The sequence below is a fragment of the Bactrocera tryoni genome, unplaced genomic scaffold, assembly GCF_016617805.1.
Source record: "Bactrocera tryoni isolate S06 unplaced genomic scaffold, CSIRO_BtryS06_freeze2 scaffold_11, whole genome shotgun sequence".
NCBI classification, from domain to species: domain Eukaryota; kingdom Metazoa; phylum Arthropoda; class Insecta; order Diptera; family Tephritidae; genus Bactrocera; species Bactrocera tryoni.
Window position 1 is genome coordinate 9,640,999 of NW_024395824.1, and position 18,100 is coordinate 9,659,098.

The 18,100-nt window shown below is 37.3% G+C and overlaps 1 long non-coding RNA gene across 1 annotated transcript; it reads left to right on the forward strand.

Moving 5' to 3' along the window:
- The first annotated feature begins 16,151 nt into the window (after positions 1-16,151).
- On the forward strand, positions 16,152-17,215 carry LOC120779593. Its single transcript, XR_005705679.1, has 2 exons — positions 16,152-16,359; positions 16,489-17,215. It is a non-coding gene; the product is annotated as an uncharacterized LOC120779593 (long non-coding RNA).
- The last annotated feature ends 885 nt before the right edge of the window (positions 17,216-18,100 follow it).

The window sequence follows — 18,100 nt, forward strand, 5'->3', positions numbered from 1 at the left end:
GTAGCTATCGAATCGTTCATCGTTTGAGTCGAGTGGTTGTCAAGTTCCAGCAATTGTAATTGCTGGCAAGCTTCTCAAACAGTTGCATACACCGTACCATTCACAGTACGCAATGATTCAAATGAAATTGAACCACATACATTTATCAATAGCTACCGAACCCCTCCGCAGGGTTGTGCGTTGGACCCGCCACGTAAAAAAACACCCCCAATGAAAGGAAGCAACAAGCCTCGGATGAGAGACTCCCCTTTTGATGACGACCATGGCAAACGAAATAAGGACTACGAATTAAGGGCATGCACCTGGAATGTCCGGTCCCTTAATTGGGAAGGTGCCGCTGCCCAGCTGATTGATGTCCTCGTTAGAGTGACGGGTTAGAGTGACGGCTGATGCCCGTCCATCAGTTCGAGTAGGTCCTTGTGGCATTTACTACAGTGGCCATATAAAGGAGCGCAAGTTATGTGTGGGATTCGTGGTGGGAAAGAGACTCCGTCGCCGAGTACTATCATTCACTCCGGCGAATGAACGTCTAGCCGCAATCCGCATCAAAGCGAGGTTCTTCAACATATCGCTTATTTGCGCCCACGCCCCGACGGAAGAGAAGAACGTTGTGACCAAAGATGCCTTCTATGAGCGCTTGGAGGGCACCTATGAGAGCTGCCCAAGCCACGATGTCAAAATCGTGCTTGGCGACTTTAACGCCAGAGTGGGCAAAGAAGGTATCTTTGGCACTACGGTCGGTAAATTCCGCCTCCACGACGAAACATCCCCATATGTGTTGAGGCTGATCGACTTCGCCGGGGCCCGAAATATGGTTATCTGTAGTACTAGATTCCAGCACAAGAAAATACATCAAGCTACCTGGCTGTCTCTGAATCGAAAAGCCACCAACCAGATCGTTCACGTTGTGATAGACCAGTGGTTCTCAAACTTATTTTGTCTACTGCCCACTTTGAGAATAAATATTTTTTTAGCGCCCCCATTCTGTCGAGAGCTCATGCAGTCGTTGTCTAAGAGGCCTCCTAGCTAAATAAAATTACAAATCACCCCCTAGGCCTCTACACAACGCCAACATTTTCTTGCTGGGTCTCTTACGGCCCTCTTGACACCTGCAGCGCCCACAAGGGGGCGTTATCGCCCACTTTGGGAAAGACTGTGATAGATGGAGGACACGTCTCCAGTGTTCTAGACGTGCGTACGGTCCGAGGTCCTAACATCGACTCGGACCACTATCTTGTTGTAACCAAGATTCGCACCCGCCTCTGTGCAGCAAAAAACCCACGTCAACAAACACAAGGAAGATTAGACGTCGAGAAGCTGCAATCACAACAGACAGCAGAACGATTTTCCACTCGGTTTGCACTCCTGCTCTCTGAGAGCACTCGTCAACAACTCGGTATAAGGGAACTGTGGGACGGCATTTCAAGTTCCTTACGTACAGCTGCAACCGAAACCATTAGTTTTCGGAAAATACAAAAGAACAGCTTGTACTACGAGGAGTACCGTGTTGTAGCGGAGAGAAAACAGGCAGCCTACCTCGCAACGTTACGATCGACCACAACACGTGCGGGATGGGATAGATACCGAGAGTTGAAGGGGGAAGCGAGACGCATTTTCAGACAGAAAAAGAAAGAGGCCGAAATGCATGAGTACGAAGAGCTTGATAAGCTGGCCGACTGGGGTAATGCTCGAAAATTCTACGAAAAAATGCGGCGGCTTACAGAAGGTTTCAAAACCGGAGCATACTCTTGTAGAACCCCCAAAGGTGATCTAGTCACCGATGCCCAGAGCATACCTAAATTATGGAGGGAACATTTCTCCAGCCTGCTGAATGGCAGTGAACGCACAACGCCAGGAGAAGGCGAACCCGATTCCCCAATCGATGACGATGGAGCAGACGTTCCATTGCCAGACCGTGAAGAAGTTCGAATAGCAATTACCCGTCTGAAGAACAACAAAGCATCGGGGGCCGACTGATTGACGGCCGAGCTATTCAAACACGGCGGCGAAGAACTGATAAGGAGCATGCATCAGCTTCTTTGTAAAATATGGTGGGACGAAAGCATGCCTAACGATTGGAATTTAAGTGTGCTATGCCCAATCCACAAAAAGGGAGACCCCACAATCTGCGCCAACTACCGTGGGATAAGCCTCCTTAACATCGCGTATAAGGTTCTATCCAGCGTATTGTGTGAATGATTAAAGCCCACCGTCAACAATCTGATTAGACCTTATCAGTGTGGCTTTAGACCTGGAAAATCAACAACCGACCAGATTATCACCATGCGCCAAATCTTGGAAAAGACCCGTGAAAGAAGAATCGACACACACCACCTCTTCGTCGATTTCAAAGCTGCTTTCGACAGCACGAAAAAGAGCTGCCTTTATGCCGCAATGTCTGAATTTGGTATCCCCGCAAAACAAATACGGCTGTCAACTGGCGTTGAGCAACACGAAAAGCTCTGTCAGGATCGGGAAGGACCTCTCCGTGCCGTTCGATACCAAATGAGGTTTCAGACAAGGCGACTCCCTATCGTGCGACTTCTTTAGTCTGATGCTAAAGAAAATAATTCGAGCTGCAGAACTTAATCAAGCAGTGTACAGCTGTTGGCGTATGCCGATGATATTGAAAACAATCCAGCTCTGAAAGTATTCGAAGCAGTACCCGCCGGGGGAAGCAGAGGAAGAGGAAGATCGCCACTCCGTTGGAACAACTAAGTGGAGAAGGACCTGGCTACGCTTGGAAAATTCAATTGGCGCCATGTAGCGAAAGAAGAAACACACCTGGATGTCAATCTACTGGTTAGCCTTGCTTTCTGTGTAGCGTCAAGGCATTAACGAATAGAGCAAACGGAATCAAAACGGATCACTGACGAAAATTGAGAAAAAAACTAATCTTTGTTAATTTTGTTGCTGGCGGTGTTTCCACTGGCTTTACTGTATTCTCGGGGTTGGAATGCACTTTTGGCCATTTTAGAAATGAACTGCGAGACGCACAACAGTCGGGAAACGTTCATGAATTGCAAAAGTAAATATCATACAAAGCGTTTTATTGCAGTTCACGTATCGACTCATTTGATACTTGCTGATCTCATCGCGTTCAAGACCAATAACCGCCATGTTGCTTCCTTTGGTGACGTACTTACAAACGTATTTTATAGATTTCACTAAACTGCAATACTCAAATTTGATATACGTTTTGATTGTGAATAAGACAATAGTGGTGAATATAATACGATCCATGTGTGGTCAACTTCGATATTCACTCCTCTAAATTGAATGCTGAATGTTCTGCCATTGTCGTCTGGTGGTAGAGTGGATATCCATCATTTCTAGTTTGTGTTTCCGAAAGAAAAGCACATGGATAGTGTTTCGTGCATTTATTGTCAGACATTCAAACCGATGTGGGATAGTGGTGTTCGCAAGGTCCATGAACCATATTGGTTTTCACCAGTTCGTATAATCCTGGATCTTTCTCTGGATCAGGGGTGGTTTCATCAATTTGATCTGGTTTAACCACCATCCACCATCCAAAGAAGAATGTGTGCGTGCGGCAAACTTCTTTTTAGCCGCTCAACAGAGTACATCCAGCATCTAAAAGCACCATTTATACGTTGCTTACAGATAAAGTCCATCAAACATCGTAGCTGTTGTTTGAAAAGTCGAGCGGTGACATCGGGACGATTGCTTGCTGATTGACCGCGATCCATAATTCCACACGTATGTCATTGCATCCTTGGAGTACTCGGTTATGTGCCTTGGGCTGCCAATGTATGTTGATGCCAAAAAGAACGCCGACCGCTATTAGCGCGACATCGTAACAAATTTCAATCTGTATTTGATCACTTCGTATGAAAGACACATACAGTTTTCACTGAATAGTTTTCAATAATTTTTTTTTTTTTGAATAGCCGGAATAAAGAAAGCAAACGACAAATTTGAACGATTCAAATAATTGAAAAGCAAAACAAAAAAATTAAAAAAAAATTTGTAAAAAAATAGTTATTTTTTGGAATTGTTCAATTTTCCGACTTTTCTTTATGAAAAGTATAATGTTTTTTTTCTTAACCTTCCCCGATCCACAACGAACAATCTCTGTAAATTTCATCAAGATTGGTGCAGCCGTTCTCGAGCCTTAGCGTTACTAACAAACGAACATTCAAAAAAGGGCTGGTTTTAAGGTTTTTGCAGCAATTATTCGAATTTTTCTCGCCGTAAAAACCATCTTTGAACTTCAACGAACATGTAAAAAAAGAATTGGTCAAATTGGTCCTGACGTTATTATAGATGTAGATTTTATTTAAATTAGAAGACTAAGTGAAAAAATGGCAAAAATAAGTATTTTCCTATATACAAGTATTTGAAAGACGTTTGAACTATTCGGTTTTAATTTTAACATTTCTATCTTTACACTTTTGCAAAAACAAAACAACATATTGCGAAAGTAAACTTTGCAATTCCCAAGTCATCCTGTTCTATGATACTTGGGTTGCTTCGTATCCTCCTAAACCGTGCTGGCATTGCGTCCAACCCGGACGCAGAGGAATTTGGGAGTGGATTGTGTCAATCATTTTACCTTGCTGCAGGAGTCTGAACCGCAACAACTCTTAATGATGTCACCAAACCATGCTGACTGGGAGCAGGTGTTCTATGGGAGACATCAAGAGGCACTGTCCGGAGTGCAGTGTTCTGATAAGTTTTGCAATTTCTTTGTCTGCGTTTCACTACATCCAGGCAACCATATTGATGCGGCATAGTTAACCACCGGCCGGCCGATTGCCTTGTATGTTGCCAACATAATTCTTTGTCTTTTCCTGCTGCTGTGCTGATTGAGGAATTTGTTGCGGCTCTGTACTTTGGCAATAATCGCGGTCGTGTAAGGAGTGAAGGAACACAGGCTGTCGAAAGTCACACCTAAAATGTTAGGGTTAATGACAGTTGGAATCTTAACGCCATTGTCTACAATATTAAGGTCAAATTTTTATCCCTTCCTGCAGTTTGTGAATATGGTTGCTGTGTTGAGTTCTGAGCAGCGAGAAAGTGAGAAAGGTCGGAAAGATAGCCGTTTTAGCACATGCCATCGATTTTTTTACCCGACGTCATTACCGTGCTATCATCAGCGTACGAGATAGGAGTGAAACAATAACGGGGAGAGGGCACCACCCTGCGGAGCCCCTGGTTTAATTCTTCTCAGTTTTGAGTTTTAACTTCGAAGAAGTACGGTTGATTGACGAACGCACAAGTAGTTTATAGTCCTCCTCTTCAGTCCTGGAGGGAGCGTAGCTTTTTCGATGTCCTCAAGTAGCGTTGTGTGATTGACTGTGTCAAAGGCTTTTGACAAGTCCAACTCTACGAGGATCGTCCTCTCGCAGGGTGGCTTCTGATTAAGGCCAGGAACTATCTGGGCGTTTATGATATGACGTTAAATGCTGTGGTGGTACTGTGCACTTTTCGGAAGCCATGCTTGGCTCAGGTGGTGTGGGAAGGTGGAGAGCAGCAAGGCCTTAAGTGTCTTCACTACTGGTGAGAAGAGAGTTATCGCACGATAGAACTCAATTAAGTTGGCGGGTTTCCCATGTTTCAGTAGTGGCCCACTCTTCCGATTTTCCGCACATTGGGTATTTGAAGAGCTGTCAACGACAGGTTGAGGACCATAGTGAGGTAGCTTAGTCGCAATCTTTTAGCATTTGGCACAGCCATTGGGTAACACATGGCTTGGCTTTGTCTACCCAAGAGTGCAGTGTAAATTGCCGGCTAAAATAGCTCGCGAGTTACCACTGTCAACTTCTGTTGACTTTTTAATTGAAAAACAAAACAAAATTTCGATTCGGTGCTTATTGCTTGATTTATTTACGATTTCAATTAGTTCGATCACTTCCTTTATTTGCCAAGCTTGTTTTTATTCACTTTTTATTGAGCCCCATTAATGGTTTGTATGTTTGTTGGCTTTGGAGTTGACGCAACATCGTATGTTGGTGGAGTTGTTCCTTTCTCCTTAATTTGAAAATTCTCCCGAAATTTTGTTTTTAATTTTTTATACTTTGACCATCTCCACTGAGTTTTGAAGTAACAAAACTATTGCTATAGAAAAGTGAGTATGATTTATTTTGAAATTTTTTAATTCTTAATTTTTTTTTTAATATTTTCAATTACTTAATACTATTTCGTCGAATGTTGGTTTGATTTTAGTGTTATTTATTTTATTATTACAATTAGTATTTAGTATTACAAAATTGTTTTTAAATTCTTTGCTTTTGTTTTGAAATATTTTGTTGTTTATATTTACATTACAATCTTGAAAAGTTAACAGAAATTTCTTTATAAAAATAAACCTCTATTGTCGCAATTGCTTATTATGTTATATCTCGGCCGTTCCCACAACAGTCGGGTCTAGGTAACCGGATTTTTTATCCGGTCAAGGGCTGTAAACTCTGCAGAATTCTGCCGCTATAACAAAAACAACATGTTATATCTCGGTGATTTTTTTACATTATTACATCGTTTTACATTTCTATATCAGTTGAATTTTGTATTATATTTTTACAGTTATTTTTATATATATATATATAATTTAATTTCTTGTAAAGTGTGTATATTCAAATTTTGTATGCACTCGAATGTTTTATTTTTATAATATATCTCAGTAAAATTGATATTTGTTCAAACCTTGTTATTGATGGTACTATTTCCGCTATTATTGTTTTGCCTACGCACGCTTTCTCACTTAGGCTTTGTGATGCTTTTCCATGTACAGTGGTACCTCGACATACGAGTGCCCCAACATACGAGTTTTTCGAGATACGAGCCGACGAGCAAGTGATTTTTGCTTTTAGTTACGAGCAAAATTCGAGATACGAGTCCGGTTCGGTTCGGTTCGGTAGTAACGCGCAGTCGCGCCATCACGATCAGTTAGCAGCGTGCTTCCGCTGTGATAAGTTGTGCAGTTGTGTTCGCGTTTTGTGTTGCATTTACATTTACAGTTGTAGTTTATTTATTTTTATAACCATGGATCGAAAGAAAGTTTGCAAAAAGTCAAGTGCTAAGAAAAAGATGATGAGTAATGAATTAAAACGTGAAATTATAGAAAAACATGAGCAAGGTGTGCGAGTTGTTGACTTGTCGAGGCAGTAATGCCGTAGTACGTCCATGACATGTTCTGTGCTTAAACGGAAGGAGTCGATAAAGAGTGTAACGCCGGCTAAGGGCCTTACGATAATTTCCAAGCTGCGAACCTCCCTTCATGAAAATATGGAGAAATTGCTGATGGTGAGGGTGACAGAAAAGCAGCTCTAAGGAGATACCTTGACGCAGACCATCATTTGCGAGAAAGCAAGAGCGATCTATGGAGATTTGCTGAAGCTAACCCCGCAGACTTCCATCGACGAGGCATCGGAAGAGTCATTTAAAGCCAGCCGGGGCTGGTTTGAGAATTTTAAAAAGAGGAGCGGTATTTACTCCGTTGTTAGGCAGCAAGTTCAGATATTAAAGCAGCTGAGGAATAGAACATATATAACGGCAGAGGAGAAGATGATACCAGGCCACAAACCTACAGACAGATTGACTCTAGCACTGTGCGCCAATGCGAGTGGCGACTGCAAGATCAAGCCTCTGCTTGTGTACCATTCGGAAAACCCCAGAGCATTTAAATCACATAAGATTTTGAAAGAAAAACTGCAAGTTATGTGGAGGTCGAACCCGAAGGCATGGGTCACTAGGAAGTTCTTTGTGGAGTGGGTAAACCTACTTCGGACCTACTGTTAAGAAATATCTACAGGAAAATAACCTACCCGTGCAAGCCCTTCTCATACTCGACAATGCCCCTGCTCATCCACCAAACCTCGAAGAGGACATCCTGGAGGAGTTAAAATTCATAAAGGTTCTCTACTTACCACCCAACACCACTCCTATCCTGCAGCCCATGGATCAGCAAGTGATTTCTAATTTTAAAAAACTATACACCAGGCATCTGTTTCGGCGCTGCTTTGAAGTGACGGAGAACACAAACCTCACCCTTCGAGAGTTCTGGAAGGACCACTTTAATATAGCGATTTGCCTACAAATTATCGATCAGGCCTGGTTGGGAGTTACAACGAGGAATTTGACCTCTGCATGGAAAAAGCTGTGGCCTGAAGCTGTAGCTGAAAGGATCTATGAAGAATTGGAACCCGGTGTTTCAGTAGAGGAGGAGATTGTATCTCTGGGGAAATCAATGGGTCTAGAGGTGGAAGAGAGAGACGTGAACGAGCTCATCGAGGAGCACAGCCAGGAACTGACGACTGAAGAGATACAAGAATTACAGTCACAGCAGCATACTGAGGTTATGCAAGAAATTGGTTTTGAGAGGTCAGTGGAGGAGGTTATTTCTACAAGTGAGATAAAGGAGATGTTAGGAATGTGGAAGAGAGTTACACAGTTCATGGAAAAAACACCCAGAAGAAGTTTCAACAGGTCGTGCATCTGACCTTTTTACTGACACTTGCCAAACTCATTTCCGGAACATTCTGAGAGGCAGGAAGAAGCAAACCTCCTTGGACATGTTTTTTTCTAAACGGCCTACAGGTGAAAGCTAAAAAAATGTAGCGAAAAAGGCAAAGACCAGTGAGGATATCTAATTTATTTCTTTGCATTCTCTTTTTTGTTGTTGTGTAATAAATATTTGATATTTATAAATACGTTTTTATTATTCAAAACCACGTAATGAAAATAACTGGGGTGACATTTTGGAGGTTGGAACGGATTAATGGTAGTTCAATGGTTTTGTATGGGGAAATTTGCTTAGATATACGAGTAATTCAAGATACGAGCAAGGTTGCGGAACGAATTAAACTCGTATGTCGAGGTACCACTGTATTTACTTCTTATTTGCTTGCAATCTGTAGTCCCGTTAGGATTTCAAAGTAAAAAAAGTCACACGTTTAATAGAAAGTTGATATTTGTGCAAAATTCATCATTTTGGGTTTAAAAAATGACACGCGTAAGATCTCTCTGCAAGAATTGATTTAGTTAATAGCAATTTGATTTTCCAATTCAATGATTTTGATTTTTCGCGAAAGAGACTCTCCGATTTGCTTTGTACCTGGCCGGATTGATTTACAATTGTATACTGATCTCCTTTCATGGCGAAGGCTGGATATTTCAAAAAGATACAAGTTTCAAGGTTTACGAAGTCATTTCTCGAGTCGAAAAGCTCGTTATTGGATTGGCCAGCTAGAAGTCCGGACCTGAATCCGATTGAGGATCTTTAGTCCATTCTTTCCTCAAAAGTTTATGAAGGTGGACGACAATTTGACAGCTTAAAATAATTAAAAGAAGCCATTGTTGAGGAATAGGGAGCTATCGCTATACTCTATATAAGCGTACTTAAAAACTTAGTAAATTCGATACCTCGACAATTAAAATTGGTTGCACAACGAAAGGAAAATTCAACATGTTACTAATCTAATTAATACCTTAAACGTTGAATGTAAACATTAATTAATTTCGTTTATATTTTTTACCAACCCATTTTTGCACAAATATCAACTTTCGTTGAAAAAAATTTTGAAATTAGTTTTGTATTAAAAAATAATTCAAATTGCTGTAAATATTTTTGTTATTATCTTTATTAATTACCTGATCAAAATAAATCATAAAAAATCGAAGAAGTCAAAATTCGCAAAAAAACCAAACAAAATATGATGAACAAATATCAATTTTACTGAGATACAATTTCTTGTGGTTTGAAATGCAATGTGATGAACTTCTCGTTGCTTATTGGTATAACTAATGATCTTTCTAATGTAATAATATGTTTCTGAGTAATATCAATTCAAGTAAGTATTCAGTGTCACGTTCATGCTCTTTTGTAAAAATATTTTATTTATAGTATCAGTTAATTGATTTATATTTACTGGTAATTTGCTATTGATATAGACCGAATGACGATTCGCTTCGATTAAAGATTCTGTACGCGTTTGAAGTTTGTTGAAGTCATCGAAAGGTTAAGACTACGGCAATGTCGGTGGTGAATTCTGGGAAAGCCCAGTAATCGTAAAATGCGGTCTATGTCCAGTTGCAAGGTCTTTCGTATGTGGGATTGTAGAAAGTTGTCGGTAAAGTCATGCGTTTTTTCGGCAATGTTTTCGTAATTGGTTAATTTCAGGCGGTGAATTAAGTGCTTGTATTGATGATAGATGGCAAAATCTCCGATATTAGCATGTATATTGAATAGTATAATTTAAAATTTCCAACCGTGCTAATGCGGTTAGCAAAAGGATCAGGAGCCTATACTTTCTACCATTTTTTCTGTGCACTGTTTTCTTAATTTGTCTCGCAATCTTCTGTTAGATTTTAGAAAACTTTTTCACTTAACTTTTTTTTTTTTTAAATGTTGGTTTTTCTCTTTCTTTTATAATAATTAAGTTCGGAGTTTTGTGCTTATGTTAAGATGTTTTTAATTTCGTCCAAATATTTTGATGAATCAGAATAAATCACATCAATAGGTCGTTGCCTAGTTACTGTATATATTGTCCTATTGTATTTGTAGGCTGCGAGTAGAATAATGTCATTCATGTCAATAGGTCCCTGGCTTAGTTTAATAATCGTTCTATCTGTCCATTTGTTCTGCTACGATGTGGGAGTGTCGTAAATATCGAAATAATTATCTTTAAGCTAATTTTTAATCGTTACGGAAATCAGCGATTTTTCGTTGTCACAAACAAGACTTTTAGTGTCATTGAAAAAGTTCGTAGTTCCTATGATAGGGTTCCTTGATATCATTGACCTAGATGGAATTGATTGAACTTTTGAAAATTTCGAAAACTTATCTATGCAAGTTAGATAATGTTTATTGTCTGTAGAAAAAATATCGACATGCAGAATTTCTCCGGGTCTGTTGGGTATTGGGGTTTTCCTCACTTCAGGATTTGGAGTGTATCACTGATATTTAGCTTCTAGGCAAATTTTATAGTTAAGTATAATTTTCTTTAACATTTTTCTCATTTTTGGAAAAAAACAATCCCTTAATATTTGCATAACATATTTTGTGATAGACCGGTGGCTCTATTTTGCTCCATATGAAGAATTTCTTTCTGATCATTCTCGTCAAGGATGTTTGTGACCAATGATTTTGTATGAACGGATTTTACTGATGGAAAAGTGCGTTAAACTTTGTTTTAAATAGGTCACATAGCAAACCATTCATAACACTTGTGTTCAGATTTCTGAACAGTTCTTAACGGCTACAATTGTAAATGAGATAAATCTGTATAGAAACGGATCTCATATGTCAAATATTTGTATGCATTATCGCTAACACATAACATAATTTCGGGTATTGTTTATGTTACATGGTATAGGGTTGTTTTCAAGTGCACATGCACATTTGTATTCAATTGCCTAAATACATATCCTAAGTCAATATGTTATCTTAAGTAAATATCTTTGGTTGTTAATTGTTGAGTGCATACGTATTGCATATAAATGCATACGTGCCTGATATAAATGTTTCATATGTATCTCTATGCGTTGTTTATGTATTGCTTTGTACTGTCTCAACACTGGCGAAGATAAGCCTGTTCAATATATTTGAACAGGCATATTGATTAGAGACTGAAATATTTAATGCACTTGATGTAAAGGAACGGAAATGATCCTAAACTATTAAAAGATAAGAAATGGTGTGTATGCCGATGAGAACACTTATGTTTAAGATATGTGTACATACTTCGGTATGTACAATAAATTAGTATTAAGATTGGTGTATGTACTCTGCATGTGGTGCATACACAAATTAGGATAAGAAATTTTATAAATAAAGGAGCTCTGGGCAACCAGAGCTGAGTACATTTTTAAATCCGAACCAAACGCGTCTTATTTTTTACATTGGTGACCCCAGTTTTAAAACACGCGAGTGAAAGTGAAATATTCTGTAAAAAAAAATAATAATATATAAAAAAAAAGTTCTCAAAATCCTACAGTGAAAGTGAAAGTGTGTTAAAAAAGTGTTAAAAAAAAAAATTAATATATATTTTTATAATATATATTATAATAATATTAAAAAAAAAAAATTTTACCAAATTTACAGCAACACATTCCACATCCATATTTGAACAAGGTAAGAGTATCTTTCACTTTTTTTTTATAATTCATATACAATTGTTTATTTTATTTTTGGGAAAATGGAGAACCAAATAAAATTAGCAGAAGAACTGCAAAAACTTCATTTTAAGTCCATGAGTATGGATATAAATGAAGATTTAATAAATTTGGAAAAACTCCTGGATAGTTTGGACAAAAAATGGGCAGATTTTCAACGAAACCATTTAGAATTGTCCAAAGATCCCAAAAATAAAAAAGATAATTATTTTAAAAATGACGTAGAAGGTTCGGTAGGCACGCTTTATTTGACAGCGCACGCCAAGTTAAGCGAATTGGTCGCTATTATTAAAGAAAATAGTGCTCCCAGGAAAATGGAATGCCTTCCAAATCCTGGTTTAGTTCGCAGGCTTCAATTCTTATTAACAGAATTAGAAAAGAATATTGAAGACTGCGAATTAAACGAAATAGTCTCTCTAGACAGTATAGAGAGACTTATAGAAAAAACTCGTGATACTGTGCTTGAATTTATTAGCCAGCACGAAAATGATGAGTTAACGAGTAAATTCTATGATTTAAGAAATAGATTTTACAAACTTAAATTAAAATCCATTAGCAAAAAAATGCTACTAATTTTACGCTGCCTCAAGTAGACATTCCTATCTTTTCAGGAGATTACGCTCAGTGGCAAACTTTTAAAGAATTGTTTGAGCAACTCGTAGTCTCTCAAAATGTTTCAGACACATATAAAATGTGTATTTTAAAAACAAAATTGAGAGGATCGGCTGCAAGTTGTATTGCAAATTTGCCTTCAACCTCGACAAATTTTTCAGTTGCCTGGAACCTTCTTAACGAAAAATTTACGAATAAAAGGTTACTCGCAAACACTTATTTCAAACAAATTTTAGATGCACCAGTAGTGACTGGGACTGCTTTTAGTGTACGAAAATTTCAAGAGAAAATTTCTGAAAGTACACAAGCATTGGAAAGTCTCAGTTTGTCTGCAGATAATTTGTTGCAAGCTTTATTAAATTATACGCTTGTGCAAAAATTAGACAACAATTTAAGACTTAGGTATGAAAATTCCCTTAAAAACCCTAAGGAAATACCTAGCTTAAATTCACTACAATCGTTTCTGAATCATGAAGGGAATGCACTAGAAGCAGCACAAGCTTCAAAAACATCACCAAAATTTCAAAATGCAGAATTTAAATGCATAATGGGATGTAATAATTCACATAATATATTTTATTGTCATAAATTTAAAGCCCTTTCTACACAGGACAAATGGGATGCAGTAATGAAACACAAATTATGCACCAAATGTCTTAAAACAGGGCACAATATAAAAGAATGTAAAGGCGAAAGTTGCCTCACTTGTAAAGGAAACCATCATTTATGGCTTCATAAAGATAAAACTTCTAAAGCGAAAAGCACAATCATTAAAAATACAAAAAATGATAAATTAAAAAATGATTCTAAACATGTCCTGCTAACCACAGCAATTGTTGGTATAAAAGGTCGTGATGGAAGAATAATAAAGGCACGTGCTTTATTAGATAGTGGGTCTCAAGTTCACCTTATAACCAAAGAACTAAAAAATAAATTAAAACTTCCTTCCAAGAGAGAATCTATGACCATTGAAGGAGTTGGTCAAAACAAGACAAATACAAATGAAAGAGTTAATCTTCATTTAAAGTCATTAAAAGATCCTTTCGAAACAAATTTAGACACTATGGTTGTAGAAAAGATTATGTCGAATGTGCCCACAGAACACATAAAAGTAAAAAAAATTCCAGAGAATATAAAACTGGCCGACCCTTCATTTGGTGTTCCGGGTAAAATTGATTTACTTTTAGGTGCGGACATATTCTTTGATTTCTTAAAAGAAGAGAAATTATCAATCGAAAACGTTAATTACAAACTGCAGAACAGTGTGTTTGGGTGGTTGATATACGGATCAACTAACATAAGCTCCAAATTAGTTCACTGTGGTGTTGTAACATATTTCGATGAAAAAATAGACAATCAACTTAAAAAGTTTTGGGAAATAGAATCAATTGAAAATAAATGTGTTAATCAAACAAAAGAAGAAACACATTGTGAAGAGCACTTTAATAATAACTTTAAAATTTCTATAGATGGTAAATTTACTGTAGCTCTTCCATTCAAAAAAGAAAATATAAATTTAGGTGACTCTTCTTTACAAGCAAAAAGAAGATTTCTTTCTCTGGAGAAAAAGTTTAAAAATAATGAAATTATGAAAGAGCAGTATAAACAATTTATGAAGGAATATATAAGGTTGGGCCATATGGAGGAAATAAAAAATGTTAATGTAAATGTTTAAATCGAAATATTATTTACCACACCATTGCGTACTGAAACCAGATAGTACAACTACTAAATTAAGAGTCGTTTTTGATGCATCCTGTAAAACAGACAAGAATGTTTCCTTGAATTCAATAATGCATTCTGGGCCTAAGTTGCAAGAAGACTTATTTAATATTTTGCTGAGATTTAGAAAACATAGGTATGTCTTCACAGCAGACATTGAGAAAATGTTCAGGCAAATATGGATTCGCCCAGAGGATGAAAAATATCAATTAATCTATTGGCGCGATGAAGATAATGAAATACTGCGAACATATACTCTTAAAACAGTTACGTATGGTACTGCAGCTGCACCTTATTTAGCAGTTAAATGTTTGCAGAAAATTGCAGAACTGGAGAGAAATGATTATCCAGAAGTAGCTGAAATTATCAATGTAGATTTTTATATGGATGATCTTATGACAGGAGGAGATAATCTAGATGATGTCAAGTTAATCCAGGACAATATCAAAATAATTTTAAGAAAATATGGATTCAACCTTAGAAAATGGTGTTCCAATAACATTGAACTTCTAAAAAACATTCCTCTTGAAGACAGAGAAAATCAACTTGACTTGAATAAGGAAAATAACAACGAAGTTAAAGCATTAGGTGTCACTTGGACTCCATTCGACGACCACTTTCATATAACTTGCAATTGGAAGTGCAACGACAAAATTACTAAAAGGACCATTCTTTCAGACGTTTCCAAATTATTCGACCCATTGGGCTTTGTAAATCCCGTCACAGTTACTTCTAAAATTTTATTACAAGAAATGTGGAAATCAAAAACTGATTGGGATGAAAAGCCGTCACAGGAAATAGTGGACACTTGGTTAAAAATCAAAGATGAGCTTCCATTGTTAAATCAAATACGAATATCCAGACGTATTTTATGCAATGAACCGGTAAATATTGAGTTACATGGTTTTTGTGATGCTTCGATGAAAGCGTATGGGGCCGTAGTTTATGCAAAATCTGAAAACCAAACAGGTGAAACTTATGTAAATATACTTGCAGCCAAATCACGAGTCGCGCCAATAAAGATAATAACATTGCCGCGGCTTGAACTATGTGCGGCTGTTCTCTTAGTAGAATTAATACATAAAATTTTGGAAAGTTTGAGATTTAAATGTTCTATTTACTTTTATACAGATTCCACAATAGTATTGAATTGGTTACAGCTAGATCCTGGACGTTTACAGATATTTGTGTCGAATAGAGTAAATTTCATACAAACTAACACCAACATAAATAATTGGAGGCATATCGGCTCAAAAAACAATCCGGCTGATATTATTTCTAGAGGAGTTACACCAAGCGAACTTATCACCAGCAAATTATGGTTAAGAGGACCGGAAATTATTTATACAAATAATTATAAAATCCAACAAAAGGTAAACAATGATAATTTAATTATTCCAGAGATAAAGAAATCCAAGATTGTTATGATTCTAACCGAAAAACAAACAATTCTAATGAATATAAACCATAAAAATAGTTTCGAATTTCTACAAAACGTTACAGCTAACATATTTAAGTTTATAGATATCATTAGGAAAAAACCATTAATGAATACAATTTTTTATAAACGAAAAGCATTAAATTACATAATTTGTCAAATACAAAAAAAATACTTTGATCTAGAACTAAAACTAATCAATTCCAACAAACGAATTCCAAAAAATTCCAAACTAGCCACTTTAGCTCCAATTGTGGACAGCAATAATATTATAAGAGTAGGAGGTAGGATTCAAAGTAGTAATCTTTCAGAGGATGCTAAGCACCCTATACTTCTCCCTTATGAAGATGAAATTGTTCGTTTGTTAGTAAATCATATACATGTTAAACATCTACACATTGGACCACAGGGTTTACTAGCAATAACCAGGCAAAAGTTTTGGATTTTAAGAGGTAGACAATTAGCAAGCAAAGTTGTAAATAAATGTTATAGATGCTTTAAAGCAAACCCTCGGCCCCTACATCAGTTAATGGGAAACTTACCGCAAGATAGACTAATAGGAACGCGTCCATTTTATATAGTAGGAATGGACTTCCTAGGTCCAATTTGGATACATCATAAAATACGTGGAAAAAAGGCTGATAAAGCTTATGTCTGTGTCTTCGTGTGCTTTTCCACGAAGGCAGTACACTTAGAAGTAGTTTCAGATCTTTCTTCAGCAGCTTTTATAGGTGCCCTAAAAAGATTTATTTCTAGGAGAAGTTGCCCCCATAAAATCTATTCAGATAACGGGACCAATTTTATTGGAGCAGCCAATAGTCTTCGCGAAGTTTTTAAGTTATTTCAGAAAGACTCACATAAAACAGAATTATCAAAATTTTGTAATCAAAGAGAAATAACCTGGATAAACATACCAGCAAGATCTCCACATGTAGGAGGAAATCAGTTAAAAAACATTTTTTCCGAGTAGTTGAAGGTATAATGTCTTTTGAAGAAATGTCCACACTCATGACACAAATAGAAGCCGTACTAAATTCAAGACCTATTACCCCATTATCAAACAATCCTAATGATCTCCAGGTATTAACACCAGGCCATTTTTTGGTAGGAGAACCATTATCAACTATCGTTGACTCGAACTACAACCAAAGTTACCAAGGGTTAAAGGACCATTGGAAATCGGTCGAAAAGAATTCAAAAGAATTCTGGAAGCGATGGTCCAATGAATATTTAAATGAACTGCAAAAAAGAAATAAATGGCAAGTTCCTTTTGAAAACATCAAAACTGGTACCTTGGTACTTCTTAAAGAATATCCCACCATTACAGTGGCGAAGAGGACGTATTGAAAACGTTATTTTAGGCCAAGATGGCAAATGTAGAATGGTAGACGTAAGGACAAGCAATGGTACATCAAAAAGAGCAATACACAATGTTTGTCCTTTTCCTATCGAAGAAAAAACAAGAGATGATCCGATTGAAGTAAATGATAATATACCAAGGCGGTCGACTCGGATAAAAAATAAAAACTTAATCTTAACATTATTAAACTTACTTATAGTTTTACCATCTGTAAAATGCTTAAATGTAAGTTATTTTAAGAATAGTTCTGGAGTATTTTTGGAACAAAGAGGGCCTGTTGGGTTGACTAGAACAGCGTGGGATATAATTGTCCACATCGATCTTCTTCAATACTCGGTTGAAAAGCAGCAAATTTCAAATTCGTTGAAATATTTAAAGGACTCAACTATATTTAAATAGGATAAAGTGAACGAAATGGCTCAGCAGCTGCACAACAAGTATTTAGAGATTGAACAGCTGCACGACATCATTGCGTTCACGGGGAGGAGGATGCAACGGAAGACAAGGTCAGTGTTACCCTTTATAGGGTCATTATACCACTCCTTGTTTGGACTGATGGATGAAGAGCATGCAGAAGTTCTTACGCAAAAAATAGAGAAGGCTAAGGAGAACGAAAACTACTTGCTGGGATTATTGCGAAATCAATCTTCAGTGGAAGACGTCACCTTAGATGTTTTAAAACGTCAAAATCAAGCTTACTGGGATAACTTTAAAAGAATGAACGACTCAATTTATTCAATGAGTTCCATTCTCGATGACCAATTGAAAAGTGAGTTATTTATTGAAACAGCCACCAAACTCAGCACAACAATGGAGACCTTTGAAATGCTTCA